Raw genomic sequence first — 20,580 nt, 5'->3', positions numbered from 1 at the left:
GCAGCTGCACTAACCAGCAAGATCCCTGCAGGCTAAAGGCAATGTCTGTTTTCTCTTGTCTTTTCCCATACCTGTTTGGGGTTTATTGTTCATTCTGCCCTGTCAATGGCTTCCAATACATGGTTCCACAGTACACTGGTAGATGTTGCTGTACAGCCCCAGAACTGATGCCCATTTTATCCTCTATAGTCTTCATTCATCTGCTTTCCATTACCTACCAAACATTTGTCAGATTAAGGTGGGCAATGAGCTCTGCATCAGTCAACCCAATTGATGCACAGATGCAGACTTTTTCTGTGGGTGACTACACCAGTTTCAGCACAAAGAATGTTAGCCTGGATGTCCTGAAACCTCCAGACGTGTAATGGCAGTAATGAACAGTGAAGCTTTAAATGGAGCTGGCTTTGCCCAAAGAGTAAACATACAAGTAGATGGTGTGTATGTATGACTTTCAGCTTTTAATGCACATTGAGGCTTTAACAGTTAGGTACTCCTACTCTAAATCGCAGGCTATAAGTACTGTTGTAATTCATATTTTCATGTAACTTTTGATTATAGTAGCGCTAATTACATTACACTTAAATATTTGCAAATGTGACATGCAAAAAATTAACATCTTAAAATACACACTTTTAATCAGACCTGACTTGCATGCACTCTCTTTACAAGACTTTGTAGTAAAAAGCAATAGCATTGTAAACTGTCAAATGAGAAATTAGTCAAAATGAAATGACACTATGGAAAGCCAAACTGTTGTCCCAGGGGGGGGAAAAAATCAGGAGCTGCACTTCAAAAGTGGATCAAAAATGAAAAAGAGCAGTAAGCAGTCGGTGCCAGCAACTTTATTTCTCCCCTCCACAGTAAATAGAAGCAACTCCTGACTTAAAAGCAAAATAAGTAGTGTGCTCTACCAGCAGATGTGGTGGATTAACAGTTAAAGGTGGACAACAACCTCCTCCCATCAGTTGTTGGTCTGCTGTCTTGCCCTGTCCTGTGTGCTAGCCTTGAAGAAGGCCCGGTGCATAATAATGTGATTTGACTATGTGATGCATTACACTGAAGCATTGGCTTGAAACATCATGCATAGAGGACAATGGAACAGGTCACAAAAATGAACAAGATGGTGTTACTATCATGAACATGGGCAAAAACAATTTACAAGTTCATGCAAGCTGTTTGAGGGGTTAAAAAAATGGAAAATAATATTTGGGGGACAAATGTAAGTGAATTTAATAGAAATCTGATCAGGGGTTTGGCAAGCAGCAAGATTTAATACAATTAATAGCTGAAACAAGGAAGATGAGGGGAAGCCTGCCAAATGAGATCCAATTCCAGAAAAGGAGATGACATTTCACCATAAGACTGGGATACCAAGTGTGATGATATTGATGGAAGGTAACAAGCAACTAGTATAGAGTGAGTTGGAGAAGACCCCTAGAGGCCTCCATACAGGGTCATCCCAAACCAGGTTTTCTCACTATTCACTTTTAATACTGTGAGCAGAATACTGATGGGACATATGTAATTGCTGACTGAATGAAATGAATTACACTGTGTATCATAAACCAAAGAAAGTGCCAATGCCCAAGTTATCAAATGATGGAAGTGATTCCCGACAATATTTGGTTTATTTGATTTTTTTTCTGCTTTATTCCTTTTGTACCCTTAAGAATATTTTTGAAGCCTTTTGAGTCAGAGAAAGCTCTATAAAAATTAAATGTACCACCTAATGACTTTTGTTTGTTTTTGTTGTAGTGATTTCAGAAGGGGAGGGGGTTATTTCTGAACAAGTGCACTGAAAAGAGCACAAAAAGTGTTAAAAGGTGACTGTATAGATAGAACGGCTGATGTTTGTCAAGCTACTTGTCTTCTGCTGTTCATCTGGTTCAATGGCCCCTTAAATGATGGTATGTGTTATGTGGAATAAAGGAAAGTTAATTCTGCAGATGGTGAATACTATGCATGGACTGTAAGCAAAGCTGTGTCTGGTCTTTCCCTTGCATGGTTCCGATTGAGTGGAATCGCTACTGCTATTGAATGGCTTTCTGTAGAAGTACTCATTATACTGTCACTTAAAAGAATCAGAAGGTCACCAATGCTGCCTTCATGAATTCCATAAAAAGGTGTTCATCATCCAATTTGTGATCACCAGCATAGGTGCAACCCAAGTCATGAGACACACTATCAGCACACCTATCCTGCGCATCATCAGGATGTGGAGGACAACCCAGACTTGCTGAAGAAAAATAGCCATCTGAACCCCTCTGTTCACTCAAGGCTGTGAAAGAATTGAGCATGAAACCAATGAGACCCTGGAAATGCAAGTGTTACTGATCACTGTGCCGCCATGCCACCCTTCAAACTGAATTCTATACTTGAGCACTGGTCTGCAAAGTTGGTCCTGTACAGCCCCAGTGGCTGCAGGTTTTTGTTCCAACCTGGTGACTTAATGAGAAGTCGGTTATTGTTTAAGTGACATTTTCATGTTTCAATGTATTTGTCTTGCTTTTTACGATTCAATGTTTTAAGTACTCCTTCTTAGCAATAAGATACCAATGACAAAATGACAAAGGAACCAGCATTTCTCCAACTAATGTGTTTCCATTTGCACCTGTGTGTGTTCATCTTGGACTATTTGATTTTACAAAATATTTGGAAGGAAACTGAAGAGAAAAAAAGTAAAAGCCTGTGAATTACTCAACCACTTCAGGTTAACAATCTTTTAGATGATACTCTTGGAAAGGAAAAAATATACAGTACGATCTAAAAAGACAAGGCAGTGTGACAATAGTAATACGTCACAAAAATTAAATAAGGTCTGCTATTGGAGACGATTGGTTTCTAATTAAGCCATCAGGCTGGACTAAAAACCTACAGACACTACCGCCCTCCAGGTCTGACTTTGCAGACCCCTACTTTAAGATGTCATGACAGGACAAGCAGAAAAATCAAAGACGTGTCTTAGTTAAAGATACACTGCAGTGTGGCTCCAAAACGAACAGGCGAGTCTCTTGGAAGCTTCTTTTAAATCCTTCTCCTGGCAGCTTTGGACTCACTCGAGGTTTGCTTTTCAGTAGGCACAGCAAAGTGAAGGCATAGATACCTCTTAAAGATCTCCAAATATAAGCTTCAGTAATGAATGTATCTGCCAGAAATATACTACAAACTACCAGTGAAACACATGTACCCACACTTCTCACATAAAATGCAAATAAAAGCCAAGTTAAAGGTAAAGAGCTTTCTAAATAATTAGTCCTTTCTGTTCCTCTACAAGTTACTATTTTTTACTTTGTCTTGCATACCTTTGATTCACTGTGTTCGTCTTTAATTGTTACTTCTGAACACGTATGCACCTCAGTCTTCATCACTTATGATCACTTTCTGTGATTTGCTTGATGCTCAGCTCTTCTTCATCTTCCTATTATGGTGTTCTTCATCATGTAATCGGCCTATGTGATTTGCTAAATGCTCAGCAGATATTGCATTTTCTTTCTGTCAGGTCAGTTTCTCAGTCATTATGCTGGAAGACAGCTGAGTACAGATCACTCTCCCGAGGTTTTCATTGCCCTCGCGATTTTTGCAGTACCAATACATATCGGGTCATAAGACTTCGATTCAGACCGAGATCAATGTTCTTGTCCCAGTAGTTCATGAGTAGTTGTGTGACAGACCTTTGCATATATATATATATATATATTAGTGCATCCGGAAAGTATTCACAGCGCATCACTTTTTCCACATTTTGTTATGTTACAGCCTTATTCCAAAATGGATTAAATTCATTTTTTTCCTCAGAATTCTACACACAACACCCCATAATGACAATGTGAAAAAAGTTTGAGATTTTTGCAAATTTATTAAAAATAAAAAATTGAGAAATCACATGTACATAAGTATTCACAGCCTTTGCCATGAAGCTCAAAATTGAGCTCAAGTGCATCCTGTTTCCCCTGATCATCCTTGAGATGTTTCTGCAGCTTAATTGGAGTCCACCTGTGGTAAATTCAGTTGATTGGACATGATTTGGAAAGGCACACACCTGTCTATATAAGGTCCCACAGTTGACAGTTCATGTCAGAGCAAAACCAAGCATGAAGTGAAAGGAATTGTCTGTAGACCTCCGAGACAGGATTGCCTCGAGGCACAAATCTGGGGAAGGTTACAGAAAAATTTCTGCTGCTTTGAAGGTCCCAATGAGCACAGTGGCCTCCATCATCTGCACGTGGAAGAAGTTCGAAACCACCAGGACTCTTCCTAGAGCTGGCTGGCCATCTAAACTGAGCAATCGGGAGAGAAGGGCCTTAGTCAGGAAGGTGACCGAGAACCCAATGGTCACTCTGTCAGAGCTCCAGAGGTCCTCTGTGGAAAGAGGAGAACCTTCCAGAAGGACAACCATCTCTGCAGCAATCCACCAATCAGGCCTGTATGGCAGAGTGGCCAGACGGAAGCCACTCCTTAGTAAAAGGCACATGGCAGCCTGCCTGAAGTTTTCCAAAAGGCACCTGAAGGACTCTCAGACCATGAGAAAGAAAATACTCTGGTCTGATGAGACAAAGATTGAACTCTTTGGTGTAAATGCCAGGTGTCACGGTTGGAGGAAACCAGGCACCACTCATCACCAGGCCAATACCATCCCTACCGTGAACCATGGTGGTGGCAGCATCATACTGTGGGGATATTTTTCAGTGGCAGGGACTGGGAGACTAGTCAGGATAAAGGGAAAGATGACTGCAGCAATGTACAGAGACATCCTGGATGAAAACCTGCTCCAGAGCGCTCTTGACCTCAGAATGGGGCGACGGTTCATCTCCCCCAGCCAAGATATCAAAGGAGTGGCTTCAGGACAACTCTGTGAATGTCCTTGAGTGGCCCAGCCAGAGCCCAGACTTGAATCCGATTGAATATCTCTGGAAAGATCTTAAAATGGCTGTGCACCAACGCTTCCCATCCAACCTGATGGAGCTTGAGAGGTGCTGCAAAGAGGAATTGGCGGAATTGGCCAAGGATAGGTGTGCCAAGCTTGTGACATCATATTCAAAAAGACTTGAGGCTGTAATTGCTGCCAAAGGTGCATCGACAAAGTATTGAGCAAAGGCTGTGAATACTTATGTACATGTGATTTCTCTGTTTTTTTATTTTTAATAAATTTGCAAAAACCTCAAGTAAACTTTTTACACATCATTATGGGGTGTTGTGTGTAGAATTCTGAGGAAAAAATGAATTTAATCCATTTTGGAATAAAGCTGTAACATAACAAAATGTGGAAAAAGTGATGCGCTGCTTTCCGGATGCACTGTAGAGAGACAGAGAGAGAGAGAGATAAAACTAGTAATTTTCATACTAAGTTAAAAAAATCAATTTACAAAAACAACCTAAGTGTGTATCATAATGGAATTTTTATTTAGATACTGTAAACTTGAGAAGAGTCTACGGCAATGCAGTGTCAATATACCTAATGTGAAGGACAGATAAAAACAATACCAAGTAGTAATAATCAGCAAAGTGGAATGCACGCCTCATCTTGAATTACTTGCTCCACCTAATTTAAGAGAATGTGAACTTTCTCGTTTGTCTCCCATTTATTTCAAAAACTCTCTCCTAAAGCATGTTGGGGTTTGTAAAGTGGTAAAGACTTGCATAAATTTGTGAATTAGTAGGACACAAATGTGATGAGTGAGTAAAATAATGTTTATGAAGTTTATGTCTTTAATTAATCTGACAGTCCACACGCTCACTTTAAACATTCAAACTAACTTGGGTTATTATGGTTCGGGCAGAGCAGCATGGTGGTGTCTGTCAGGAGCTGATCAGTTACACAGACTGGTTGGCCTTAGAACATTCGGAATTTGTGAGGGTCTGGACTGACTCCATCAGCCGGTGTTTCAGGAACCTCAGGAATGCTGGCCCATGCTGACCAATGTATCTCGTAGTTCTTGCACTTTGGCCAAAAGCACGCCTCTACTCCAGATAGCTGGCGTTATCTCATCACAGAGATGTTCAAGTCGTTGGAGATGTGGTGACTGAACAGCTCATTGCAATAAAGTCCCTTTCTTTTAACTGGACCCTTTCTAAGACTCTCCCGTCTTTGCATCCTAGTGGCATTCACCCGGTCGCCTGCTCGTGTGAGCTGATTCAGCGTATGTCAGAAAAGCATACATTACAGCACCAGCCTACAACTTTGACACCTGACAAAATTGAATTAAGGGAGTTTCACAATACCCTGACACTCCCTTCAACGTGAATCAGCAGAAAGTCAACCAACAAGATCAGGTTTCTTTCTCCAGCCCTCCTGTGTTTGTGCTTCTTAATCCACAATAGAACTGTGTCTTCTTGGTTCACTGACAAGATCTCAACTGCATCTTGTAGAAGTTATAACTTGCTGTCTGTTCTGTTGGGCACCACTGTTGGCCATGAGTTACTTGGCACAGGTCACGTCAGTTTGTGAGCCCTTTTCAAATGTTCACCAATAATCTGTTTACCACCACAGGACCACCTTGGGCTGAACATTCATGTTTTAACATGTCTGCTGCTGTCATACATGGAAATCTCCTGGCCACAAAACAAGAGTGCTTTCTAATGGTGTCAGAAGCCTTTTCTACTTTTGAAGGACTTAATTTAATTATAAATCCTGGTGCACTGGTCCACTTTAAAGATGACCATCTGTTCCAATGAAATTGCCTGCAGGAGTCATGTTAGCCTCGAGGCAGTCCATGAAGTGTTCCTCCTTGGTGCCCTCCTAAGAAAGTCTGGGAGACCCACAGCAGTTACAGAAGGCACCGACCCAGTGGCTGCTCTTTGGTCATATTCTACTCATGGTCTTGGCACAAATGTGGATTTCTTTGTACATTCTACATTGTGTTTTTTTCAAATGTATACTACTATACTTCTTGATTACTAGCTACAGTACCTGTTAATAAAGAGGAATAGAATCATTTCAAAATGTCTGCTATCTCTTGCCCTACGTGCACCTTCAGTGCCTTTCCTCCGTTTTCACGTGTGTGTGTGTGAATGTCTCTCTTGAGCGTGTTCGACCACAGAGACAAGAAACGCAGTTTGCAGCATTCCATGCAGTGCATGCCCAGCTATATATGTGAGACAAACATTTAAAAGACTTGCAACACGTATACAGGAACATCGCAATGCCGTCAGAAGGAAAGACCCACGGTCTCTGATTTAGACACATAGAAGTTCCACCGGACACACATTTAACTGGGACACTGTGAAAGTAAAATTCAGGGCCAATACTAAGAGTGCCAGAGAGCTGGCTGAATCGTGGCTGTCTAATGAAAACACCATTGACAGACACTTGGACTTGAACCCAGCATATGCAGGCTTAAAAAGTAGAACATCCAAATAATAAAAAAAGACCTTATGACCAACACCTTCTGAACCCCACCTTACCATCACCAGCTATATATTACTTGTGATTCCTGTATGTCTAATCATTTTCCTTTGATGATGACACCTGGCAAGTTGTCAAAAGCTTAGGAATAAAAAAACAATTTTAAGATACGTAACTAATTTTCTCCCTTTGTAGATCCTTAGCTACAAATGTGTAGACTGTATTACAGACCTTCGCTTCCATACTTTAGTGTTTACAATTACATTTTTTGTTGTAAATGTATACATATGTTTTAAACAATTGCTTGATAGTTATGTTGATTATTACTATTTTGCATAGTGCAAATCTGGGTGAATGAAACAATGTTGAATTTTACGAATTATTTTTAATAACATTAATAATTAACAAAATCATTTTAAAAAAAATAATAATACAGTAATCCCTCCTCCATCGCGGGGGTTGCGTTCCAGAGCCACCCACGAAATAAGAAAATCCGCGAAGTAGAAACCATATGTTTATATGGTTATTTTTATATTGTCATGCTTGGGTCACAGATTTGCGCAGAAACACAGGAGGTTGTAGAGAGACAGGAACATTATTCAAACACTGCAAACAAACATTTGTCTCTTTTTCAAAAGTTTAAACTGTGCTCCATTACAAGACAGAGATGACAGTTCAGTCTCACAATTAAAAGAATGCAAACATATCTTCCTCTTCAAAGGAACAAACAAATCAATAGGGCTGTTTGCTTTTAAGTATGGCACAAAGCTGTTGAAGGCGGCAGCTCACACCCCCTCGTCAGGAGCAGAGAGAGAAAGAGAGAGAGAGACAGATAAAAAAAATCAATACGTGCCCTTCGTGCTTTTAAGTATGCGAAGCACTGTGCAGCATGTCGCTTCACGAAGCAGCTGCACAGAAGGTAGCCAACGTGAAGATAATCTTTCAGCATTTTTAGACGAGCGTCCGTATCGTCTAGGTGTGCGAACAGCCCCCCTGCTCAATCCCCCTACGTCAGGATCAGAAAAAGTCAGCACAAGAGACACAGAGAAAAGTAAGTTGGGTAGCTTCTCAGCCATCTGCCAATAGCGTCCGTTGTATGAAATCAACTGGGCAAACCAACTGAGGAAGCATGTACCAGAAATTAAAAGACCCATTGTCCGCAGAAATCCGCGAACCAGCAAAAAATCCGCGATATATATTTAAATATGCTTACATATAAAATCCGCGATAGAGTGAAGCCGCGAAAGGCGAAGCACAATATAGCGAGGGATCACTGTAAATAAATGCAAAATAGTTTCTCTGAATAAAGATTAAAATTGTAATGACACACAAACTGAGCAGCGGAGCTAAAAAAAAATGCACCTGCATATCTACATATTCAAGAACAAATTGCTCTCTGTGAGTGAGCCGCGTCTTTTCTTAGGTGAATGAAGAAGTATAGGCCCAATAGTTAGAGCTTTCTTGAGGTCACGGAATGGTTGTTCCATGAAAAGAGACCACACCACCATGCCTGCTTTTATGTCAGCTTCTCTGAGAAACAGGGCCCAGACCAGTGACAGTACCCTGCTAAACCCAGGAATGCCTGCACTTGCCTTTTACTTTGCAGCTGGGGCCATTTCTGGTCGGCATTAATGTTAGCACAGTGTGGCTTGACCTTGCTTTGTCCAACCACATACCCAAAGAATTTGGCCTTGAACCAGCCAAAGTAACATTCTTTAGGGCTGATTTGTAATCCCACTTGGTGGAGCGACATAAGATGTCCAAGACATACAGTATGTGCTCATTTCAGGTGCTAGAATAAATGATTATATCATCTAGGAAGGCTTCATGGGGCTTCAGCAGTCTGGGCACCAGTTGCTGGAAGGTCACTGGAGCCCTGTGCAGCCCACATGGAAGGATGCAGTGACTGCCAGTTTCCACCAGGGGCGCTAAATGTGTCTTCCTCTGTAGCCACCCTTCCCGAGCTTGTTAAGAGAATTTGCCAATATCCCTCCATCATGTCTAAGGTGGTCTGATAATGGGCTGTTCCAACCTTTCTAATAAACCAACCATCCATTCATAGCATAGGATACGTGTCAAACAGGTACTTGACTTAAATGATGAACGTCATTACAGAAGCCCCATTGGGTTTGAGGAACAAAACTATTGGCCTGGGCCAAGACTTCCTTTGATAATACCAAGGAGGTAGTATGGACATTCTCTTATAGTAACTCCAGGATCTATGACAACATCATGAGTTATAAGACTGGTTAGCCCTGAACAGGGGGGTATTTTCCATACGTCGCTTAGATCATCCGAGATCAGATGCCTGATTTTGGATGAGTTAATGCCGGTGAAACTCATCCGGGATAAGTTGGTTTTTCAAACGCAGCCGTGTAGTAGATTAGTCGAGCTGGATCTAATCATCCGAGATGAATGCGCGCGCCCTCACTGAGTGAAAAGCCCATATATATTGAGTCTAGAAAACATGATCAGCAAGTCTTTGATAGGCTGTAACAAAACGACGAAAGAACGGGAGCATTTTTTTTCTCACACAAGCTGTGCGTGCGTGTTACTCGAAGGATTTCAAGATTTAATATGCACAAGGTGTAACACTGCAAAAGCAGCCCAAACCAGAAAAGACGGCTGGCAAAAAGTGGCCGACAAATTAAACGCGTGTGCATTGTACTTACTGAAAGCAGCGTTTCATTTCCTATGTGTCAGATTAATTATTTAATATGTCATAATTCCAGATCAAACGTGAGCACAAGGAGAACACAGGAACAGGATAAAGTGAAGTACAAGAATATACTTCAAACTGGTAAATATTGGTATATAACTATTTAAAGAATTGTTGACAAAGAATCATATATAATGTAAAGAACATTAATTTTAAAGCTAATAAGAAGGCAGACAAGCAAAAAACAGGTGGAGGTCCATGCGGTCCAGACCTAACCCCTGCAGAAGAGTTGGCTCTCCAGCAAAATGCCCATCGCCCTGTTTCTGAGGGCATTCCAGGGGGAAGCTCCTCCTCAGAACCAGTGGCAGGATGCAGTGGTCACTTCATTTCAGGTAAAGGATGGTCATTGCATGTATCTGTCCTCAATGTGTGCCATTGGTATATTCCATATAGCCCTCTTTTTTTGTCGTGTCAGTTGCAGGGAATGTCATATCCCTAGAACCAGTGTCTGACCAACGAGATATTGACAAAGGTCAAATATCTGATGAAGACACTGTGTCTGATTATTCATAAGGAGGAGAGGTACATTTTCCAAATCAAACTCCACTGTGATCAGTCCCATGTGCCCCAATCACATTTGGAAATCCTGGGTAATGAGAATGTTAGGCTGATTGTGAGATTCTTTATGGAACTGTGGGTGTTTTTGCCTGTGTGTTGCCTACCTGCAATGACATGAAACGCCTCTTTTATTGTCTGCACACAAAGGTGTCCAGGAAACACAATGAAAACCCGAAGGAAATATTTCAGAGCCAAACAGACTTTACGAATTGCTTGGCAAACTGCACTTTTAGATAGATTTTCCGCATCGCCTACAGTATATAAAAAAGTGACGCTTGCAAAAAACCTCAAAGCAATGCATACTGTCTGTGTGGTTGTGAGAGCCGAGTTTGACTTCGAATATAAGGTCCTAATAAATTTTTGAGGTACAATATTCCCCCTCGGCTAAAGTGGTATCTTTCAAAAAGAATTTCCTCCGGGAGCAATAAAGGATCTTGCTGATCGTGCAAAACCCTCTCTATATGAAATTCTCTTCTTATGATTTGCGTACCGATATCAATTGGTCGCTCATTCATGTATGACGAAGTCATGACTGAATGAATTCCATGCACGGACACTGATTACGTGTGTGAGCTAATCCTTGTTTACATCGAACAAACCTGCTCCGAGCAGGTTTGAGGATTTGGATGTGTTGCTATGACAACACATCCAGCAAGAGTTTCAAAAAACCGAGAGATCCAGGATCAGGCCAAATTGTCAACAATTACATCCGGCTAAACAAGTAATCCACGTACGAAAAATACCCCCCCAGGTGTCAGTCACTGCAGCGGAGATTTTCAGCCATGTTTGTCTGGAGGACTTTTTTCTGTCTAAAGGTCAAATTGCCCATGAAATTTACAAAGCATTTCTCTACGAGGAGGGTTACACCACTACATAAAGCAGAGTCAGCTGTTTCACTGTCCTTCCAGGGTTTAAGCAGTCGTTCTCTCTGTTGGGCAGCAGGTGGGTTGTCCTATTACATAATTCGACAAATCCCTGCTTCTGCTTCACCTCCTTCATTTTTCTCACCTGCTCAAAGTTCGGAAAACATTTATTTGTCTTTTTTATGTTTGTTACATCCTGATAGCCCTAAAGTAAGATTATGAAGGCTTATGTTCACTTTCTTTTATGGTACAATACTAAAAGGAATAGGACTCCTCTTGCTTATTCTTCACATGTTAAAGCTGTTCTAGGAGATACAGAATTATTGAGGTTCACCATTATGTGTATACCATATATTGCAGTGTATTGCACTTTATAAACTTATGTTTGGGAACTTGTGAAAGTTATGCTTGTTCATGTTTTCACTGTTGTTTTATATCGTTGTACCGTATTAATGTAAAATGAAGACTACACTTGTTTTGCCTTTGAGTTAAAAAAACAACTAAAAACTAATGTAGCTCGATTAGGAGACTGTGGTCTCAGAGTGTATTGGCTGATAATGTATTTCTACAATTCTTGCTCATATAGCTGGGTCTATAAATGGATTGGCCTGTGGCCGATGGCTATTTTTCTCTTTTTTTTTTTTGGCCTCTTACAAGTACTGAAGCTCCATGCACCTTGAGATTTGAGTCTCCTGGGTCCTCAGGATCCTCCACCAAGGGTACCTGTAATAGTAACTTAATTGAAATTAAAACAAAAAATATATCACCAGTTCAGAAACATCTATGCAGATTCAAATTCTGCTTATTAGACATTCACTCTCTTGGAAGTAAAGCCACTTTAGTAAATGATATTATATTAAGAACAAAATCTGATTTGTATCTTCTCACTGAAGTAAATCTGACACTGTTCCCCTAGCTGAGGCGTCATCTGATAAATACACATTCCTTCATAAATCTAGAGATACTGAAAGGTCGAGGAGGAGGCTTTGGAATAATTCATTGTGACAAAATGCAAATCACTTCTAAAAATTTAGGCAACTTCACATCCTTTGAGCGCTCATTTTAAATATTAAAACAGATTCCAGCACAATTGTAGTGCTAGTTTACAGACCACCAGGGCCGTATTCATTGCTCATGTCTGAATTTTGCAACCTGTTATCTGATTTGACTATAAATTATGATCACATAGCATTGATGGGGGATTTTAATGTAAACATTAATGTGGAAACTGACACTTTTAGCAAATGTTTTACTTCTTTGTTAAATTCAGTAGAATTTTGCCAGATTGTCAAAGGTCCAACTCATAATCATTACCACACATTAGATTTAATTAATACTTACAAAGTTGAAATTCAAAATGAAATATTACTCCAATAAATGAAGTTATTTTTGTTCACTACTGAATTAGGTTTGATTTGGTTCTGCCCTCACCAATACACTCACCAATTATAATGTAGGCAGTACGACATCTAGTTTGTAATTCTGTTTCAGAATTTAATGATATTTTGAGTAAGTCAAGTGTAATTGTGGAAAACAATTTAGATCAGCTAAAATCAAATTATAATATGACCTTGAGAGAGGCTTTAGATGCAGTGGCTCCCCTTAAAACAAAAGTGATTAAAGCACATAGAAACTCTCCCTGGTTTGATGAGAGCAATCAAGGTCCTAAATTAGAGTGTTGAAAACTAGAGTGAAGACGGAGAACAACAAAGCTGCAGGCTTATAAAGAGCTCTCTTTAAAGCCTGCTTCGACTACTATTCTAAAATAATAGATAAAAATAATAATAATCCTTGTGTACGGTTTAGAAAATTGACTAAGTTAACAAATGGGAATTTAGAACTACAGTGCAAAATACCAACAGACATTAGCAGTACAGACTTTATGAACTTCTTTAATGAGAAAATCAAAAATATAAGATCCCAGATCTCAGCACAACAATGCTAACTGCATATTAGCTTGGCAGACCCTGTCTCACCTTGCATTCAGCACTTTAGAAAGGAAGTCTCAACTTTAATTTCTAAAATGAAACTTACTACTTGTCCCGCAGATCCGGCGCCAACAAAACTAGTAAAAAGTGCAATGGATGTTCTTGCAGCGCTTATTCTTAACATTATCAATAGGTCATTATTGTTTGGCATAGTACCTGATGCACTAAAAATGTCAGTCATCAAACCATTACGTAAAAAGTCAGACCTACACCCACATATACTTAAAAACTACAGACCCATTTCAAATTTACCCTTTCTCTCTAAAATACTTGAAAAAGTAGTCAGCGATCAGCTTCATTCCCACCTTAACTATCACAATTTATTTAAGAAATTCCAGTCTGGTCATAGTACAGAAACGGCACGAATGCATGTTGTAAACAACATTCTGATATCCTCCGATGAAGGAAATTCCACTGTAATTATGTTGTTAGTCTTAAGTGGAGCATTTGACACCATTGACCATTCTGTTTTACTACACAGGCTGGAAACTGACATTGGGCTCACAAGAACTGTGCTTTCCTAGTTTAGTTCTTATTTATCAAATGTATTCCAGTTCGTACAGAAATGTGCTGACAGGACTCCATCATCATACGCAGAACTGAGATATGGTGTCCAGCAGGGCTCAATACTGAGACCTTTACTGTTTTCACTTTACATGCTTCTACTGGGATCTACCATTAGAAAACATAATGTTAATTTTCACTCTTATGCACATGACACCCAGTTATACCTCTTTTAGACCAAATGATGTTTCTCTAATGTTGTCTTTAATTAGATGTGTTAGTTAATTAAAGGAGTGGGTGGTTAAGAACTACTTGTCTTTAAACACAGATAAAACAGAGATGTTAATTATTGGAGAGAATGATGCTGATCACAACAATATTTTGTCATCATTTAACTCATCTTTAGTTTTACTGAATCAGCCCACAATCTAGGCGTTATCTTTGACACTAACATGTCATTTAAAGCACACACTACAAAATGTCCAAAACATATTTTTTCATTTTAAAAATGTTGGGAAATTAAAGCATTTTCTAAAAATGCAAGATACTGAGAAATTCACTCATGCATTTTTTTCTAGTACCGACTACTACAATGCCATGTTCACTGGCTGTTCAAACTATTCTTTATACCCCTTTCAGATAATTCAAAATGCTGCTGCAAGAATTATTACAAGTACAAGAAAATACGAACACACAACTCCAGTTCTTAAATCGTTACACTGGCTCCCGGTTAAAGTTAGGGTAGATTTCAAAATCCACCTTCTAACAGATAAAGCCTTAAATGGCCAAGGCCCTGCTTATTTTATCTGAACTTAGCATTACTTACAAACCAGGGCGCACATTAGGACCTCAAGATTACGATTTTAGTGCTCCGTCGCCTGCGTATGAAGTAGTGTAGGACGACGTCAGTGGCGCCGAGGGCTGAGATTGAGGGGTTTGTCCCTGAGGAAGCTGTATCGTCCGCCACTTGCCCACTTTCATAAAAGTCGCTCGCTTGCTGGCGTAGAATTGAAATGCGGCAAACAGGGAAAGGCCGGCGCTTTTGCGGCTTGATTGGCGGGATATTACAAATGAATGCTTAGGTGGGCGCGCACCGCCGCTGTCACGCGCAGGAGACGTTAGCTCGCTCCTATAAAGAGATGCGTGCACGCGTGACAGGTAAATGGGTGACTGGGCTTCTTATCAGCGGGGCAAGATTATTAAAGCACTGCGGGAATTAAGCACGGTGTCAAGTCGAAGGCGAGACAAGCAGATGCAGTCCAGGTACACAGGGAGATTATTACGGATGTGAGCATACTGTATGGTACAAGATGACCTGACCTGCTACTACGGTTAATAGACTACTTGATTTCATTTGGAGCAGCTTCTTTAACAACGCGTGAAGCGCGGTCATATTAATTGGAATAATCGCATACATGTTTAACGATTTAACTGCATCAGTTAAAAGGTTGTGGGGTCTAAACCTTCTGATCGGAGGCGCTGCTCTGTCCCTTCACGGCTGGACCGGACTCAGTCAGTAAGCAGACCACGGCTCTTCTGACTTGCTCTTTCTGCCCGCAGACTTTGAGCCTGCTTTGTGTTTTTCAAACAGCAGGTTGTGTCCATTTCCAATAGATTCTAGCTTCAGACCTCCGGAGCCGAAAATCGCACAAAGAATGCCTCAATGGGCTTTAATAGGCCTTGGCTTGGCAGCCCCCCAACCTCGACTCCCAATGAAGACAAGAAAAAAAACAGTGTAAGTTCCATTTCTTGGATGCAGGCGAGGTCTGCATGACATGTCTGAGTCTCAGACTCTGAGACACTGACAAATATGCTGTGACAAAGATTTTTTTAAAGAAGTAATAAATTATTTTCTTTGCTGTGTTCAGGAACCTCAATCAAGCGAAAGTTAGGCCTACGTCTGTTTGTGTCTTCTAATTTTTTCAGACATTTTAAGAACGTTTCTGCACCAGTGACTGAATTAGATAGATAGATAGATAGATAGATAGATACTTTATTAATCCCAATGGGAAATTCACATTACTTGTCCTTGTTGACCTCAAAATGGTTATATACCCTGCTCAAAAAAATTAAGGGAACACTTAAATCACACATCCGATATCGATGAACAAAATATAAAAATGCAAAATCTTTACAGAGTAATACTGTGTAATTTGTTGAAAACAAAATTATGTAACAGTCAATCGAAACCAAAATCACCAACCCATTGAGGGCTGGATTTAACATTACACACTGAAAATCAAAGTCAAAAATAGAAATCACAGGCTGATTCAACTTGTGTGAATTTCATCACGGCAATTTGTAATGTGACTCTGTAGTGTGTGTGGCCCCCACATGCCTGAATACACTCCATACAACATCTGGGAATGCTCCTGATGAGACAGCAGATGGTGTCCTGGGGGATCTCCTCCCAGACCTGGATCAGGGTATCAGTCAACTCCTGGACAGTCTGTGTTGCTACTTGGCAGCATTGCACGAACTGATACATAAGGTCCCAGAGGTTCTCAATTGGGTTCAGGTATGGGGACGTGCAGGCCAGTCAATGGCAATGCCTTTGTCATCCAGGAAATGCCTACACACTCTGGCTACATGAACCCAGTGCCCACTGCACCAATGTAGGGTCAGGCCATGGCTCTGAGGATTTCATCCTAGTACCTAATAGCAGTCAGGGTACCGTTGCCAAGAATGTGGAGGCCTGTGCAACCCTCCACAGATATGCCTTCCCAGACCATCACTGGTCATGGTGGATGATGTTGCAGGCTGCATAAAGTTCACCATGGTGTCTCCAGGCTCTTTAACATCTATCACATGTGCTCAGCGTGAACCTGCACTCATTTGTGAGAACAAGGCGACAGTGGCAGAGTTGCCAACTGTGTATTCTTTGGCGACTGCCAATTGAGCTGCACAGTGATGGGCTGTGAGCACGGGTCCCACTACCTTCATGGAGTCTGTTTCTGACAGATTGGTCAGAAATGTACACCCCAGTAGCCAACTGGAGGTCATTTTGTAGGATTCTGGCAGTGCTCCTCCTGTTCTTTCTCACTCATAGGATCAGTCCTGCTGCTGGGTTGATGCCCTTCTACAGCCCTGCCCAGTTCTCATCATGTAGTGGCCCATCTCCTAGTATCTTTTCCATGCTCTTGAGACTGTGCTTGGAGAAACAGCAAACCTTCCTGTGCCATCCCAGAGGAGCATAAATAGATAGATAGATCTTTATTGTCATTGTCATTTTTACAAAGGAACAACGAAATTGAAGGTGCAGTCGACTCAGTGTGAGGCTATCTGTGCAAACTGAAATGGCTGCAGTTGCCACCTCATGCTACCAGTAATGACCAGGATACTAGCAAAATTAGAGAAGAATCGTCAGGAAGGATACTGAGAGAACAATTGTCTGTGGCCACCACCTGCAAAACAATTTACTTTTTGGGAATTTTCTTGCTCTTGCCTCTCCAATGCACATGTTGTCACTTTCATTTGCATCAAAGCTGGTGAAGCTGATTCACAATCGCTTATGAACTGGACAGAATGACATCGCTGAAGCTTAATTGACTGGGTGTTAGACTGGGATGATTGAGTGTTCCCTTAAGTTGTTTGAGCAGTGTAGTTTCTTGTGGTCTGCAAGAAAGGAGCTTTTTATGGACATAGTTTTGTCCAGCACACATCTTTAAATTTGTCACAAATAGTAGCTAAGGTGGAGTCAGTGTAGAGAGATTTTATCAACTCTCCATAGGAGATTCTTTGCAAAGCACATTGTTTGTTGGAAAAAAAAAAAGCAAAACCTCTAGAAAGTAAGCAACTCTCATCTGTCTATTGGTTCAAGATTTGGAAAAATTAAAAAATAAAGGACAAAAAGAGAACTCCTTGAGCAAGTCAAGCTCTTGTGCTGCTAGCGGCCATGGAGAGTCGGATCTCAATGCAGTTGAGAACTTGTGGCTGGCTTGGACAAAGGCTGATTGATCACAATCCCCATGCAAAGAACGGGGAGGAATGGCAGTGTCAGGGTGTGCAAAGTCAAAAGAGACCTTTGCATGCTGACCCAAGGCTGTCATGGCTGCCAAAATACTAAATACTGACCTAAGAGGGTCAATACTTATACGAGATCAGTAATTTTGTGTTTCGATATTTACAATTAATTTTGACCTCTGTAAAGAACTCAATTTTCACTTTGTCATTAAGGTGCATTTTACCGCCGCCAAGTGTCAGAAAAGCCGAAGTAAACCCACTGTGACTCTATGTAGGGGGTGAATATGAATAATCTTACAGGCCATGTGCCAGCTACATTAAAGCTCATCAGATCAACTTGTGCATGGTGGTGCTTTCACAGTTAGAGAGGTGCTACTTCATTCCAAATGTTTTCACAAGGACTTCTCAGCCATATTCTCTCATCTACTGTACAGGGAGTGGGCCAGCAGGCTGCAAACAGACTGAAAATATCAAATCATTGGACAGCTAAATAAGTAAGTAAGTAAATAAATAAACAAACAAACAGAAAACACCAGGCAGCTGCTAAGAGGCAAAGTGCTACAAGAAATGCACAAGAATGCACAGTTACACTGAAATGAAAAGCGGCATGCCGCTCACGATAAAGGATGTGCATGTGTAGGAAAAACATAATATTTTTGAATTTGTCGATTATCCATCCATCCATTTTCCAACCTGCTGAATCTGAACACAGGGTCACGGGGGTCTGCTGGAGCCAATCCCAGCCAACACAGGGCACAAGGCAGGAAACAATCCTGGGCAGGGTGCCAACCCACCGCAGGACACACACAAACACACCCACACACACACCAAGCACACACTAGGGCCAATTTAGAATCGCCAATCCACCTAACCTGCATGTCTTTGGACTGTGGGAGGAAACCGGAGCGCCTGGAAGAAACCCACGCAGACACGGGGAGAACATGCAAACTCCACGCAGGGAGGACCCGGGAATCGAACCCAGGTCCCCAGATCTCCCAACTGCGAGGCAGCAGCGCTACCCACTGCGCCACCCCATAGGTTACAATATCTTAATAAAGGGCTGACATGCCAGGTTTTCAAATCAGCCTTAACATTAACAAAAGACAACATTTCAATGAATGTATGCAGTCTTTTTGATATCGATCATTTTAGGTAGGGGTTTTCCTCAATGAATATGCAAGAGTCCAACCAGATCTCAATCAGATTTTACTTGCTTTGGTTTCCTAAACACACAAGTTAAATGAACAGTGAGTATTGGTTGGTGTTGTTGTGGGCCATCAAGGCAAAATGCGATTCAAGGAGTCAGGCCAGCTTTCTGTGTAGATGTTTGCCTTTGAGTTAAGTGTACTTCACTTGTGTCCACAGCCTTAGCTGGCTGCATTCCCGTGTAAATTGTGCATTCCTACCAGAGATTTTGGAGTGATGAGGAGATACTGTGTAGCTACAAAGGTGGGCTCAGTCAGGTGTTTCTTGCTTTGATTATTCAGTACTCAAGCGTACCTTTCTGCATAACCTTGAGAGGCTATGCTGTATATTCATATGATTCAGAATTTCTCTGAGCGTCTGCTTGTACAACCTCAGAATTCATCACCTTAATTCTTTATTGTTTTGATTGCTTCCCCACTGTTGATAAATGCAGTAGTAGTGAATAGTAAATGTCAGGCCAGTGCCAACTGCAGCTGGTGAGGGTTGTCAAGAAGTTGCCATTCCAAGGTGACCAGAGAGACAAAACCAGACTGCAGAGGAGTGACAGGCAGCTTAAACTCTGCACAGTTCTGGAAATGGATGAGCGTTTAGTAGTAGTAAGATCCAGATAGTCATTATGGATGGTTAGTGGCACAAACATGCTCACGTATGTCCATAGTGTAAAGCCCACTTTGTCACTGGGGTTTTAGTGGTCCAGAAGGACTACTAGCTGGGATTAAAAATTGCTTCCTAATGAAGGAGTCACTGAGACATAAAAAGAATCTCAGCTTGGATTGAGGCAGAGGGGCCAATGATTCACACAGAGATGGGCAAGGGACCCCACTAGATAAACAAAGGTAGACAGTTGTAGTGCAAAGTCCATGGCATTTTTTAAATTACAAATCTGCATTTGACATTTTCCACAAGGAAAACACAAATCTGATGCAATGACAGTGTAAGAGCTCCTGTACCGACATCCTCACAACCACTGTCAGTGAATACATAAAATCCTGCGAGTCTGTGATCATTAAGTAAAGAACTGCCAAGGTGCACCCACATAGTAAACCATGGACCACTAAGAAGGTTACACCACTACTATCAGATAAACAACACACTCCTCAGGAAAATACAGAGGAAGAAAAGTGAGGTTTATAGCAAAGGTTTGGCAGGTTAATTAAACTAAATAGAAAAATGTACGGAGAAAAAAAGAAAATGGGCGTTAACAAGAACAATCCAAACAGAGTTTAAAAAGGCCCAAAACCAGTTACTGAATTGGATTCTAAGAAAAGTGTGACCTTTCCAATAGGCAAGAACCACAAGCTGTTAGCAGATTAAACAAATGGCTTCACTGCACAAAATGCACGAGTAAGGGAGGTGCTTTGTAACAAAAATACAGAAATGTTGCTTGGATAGAACTTAGCGAAGGAAAGGTGTGCGGCAGGTAAAAAAAAAAAAACA

Source organism: Erpetoichthys calabaricus, chromosome 11, assembly GCF_900747795.2.
Source record: "Erpetoichthys calabaricus chromosome 11, fErpCal1.3, whole genome shotgun sequence".
Lineage (NCBI taxonomy): Eukaryota > Metazoa > Chordata > Cladistia > Polypteriformes > Polypteridae > Erpetoichthys > Erpetoichthys calabaricus.
The sequence above is the reverse complement of the archived record's forward strand: the minus strand, read 5'-3'. Positions refer to the sequence as shown.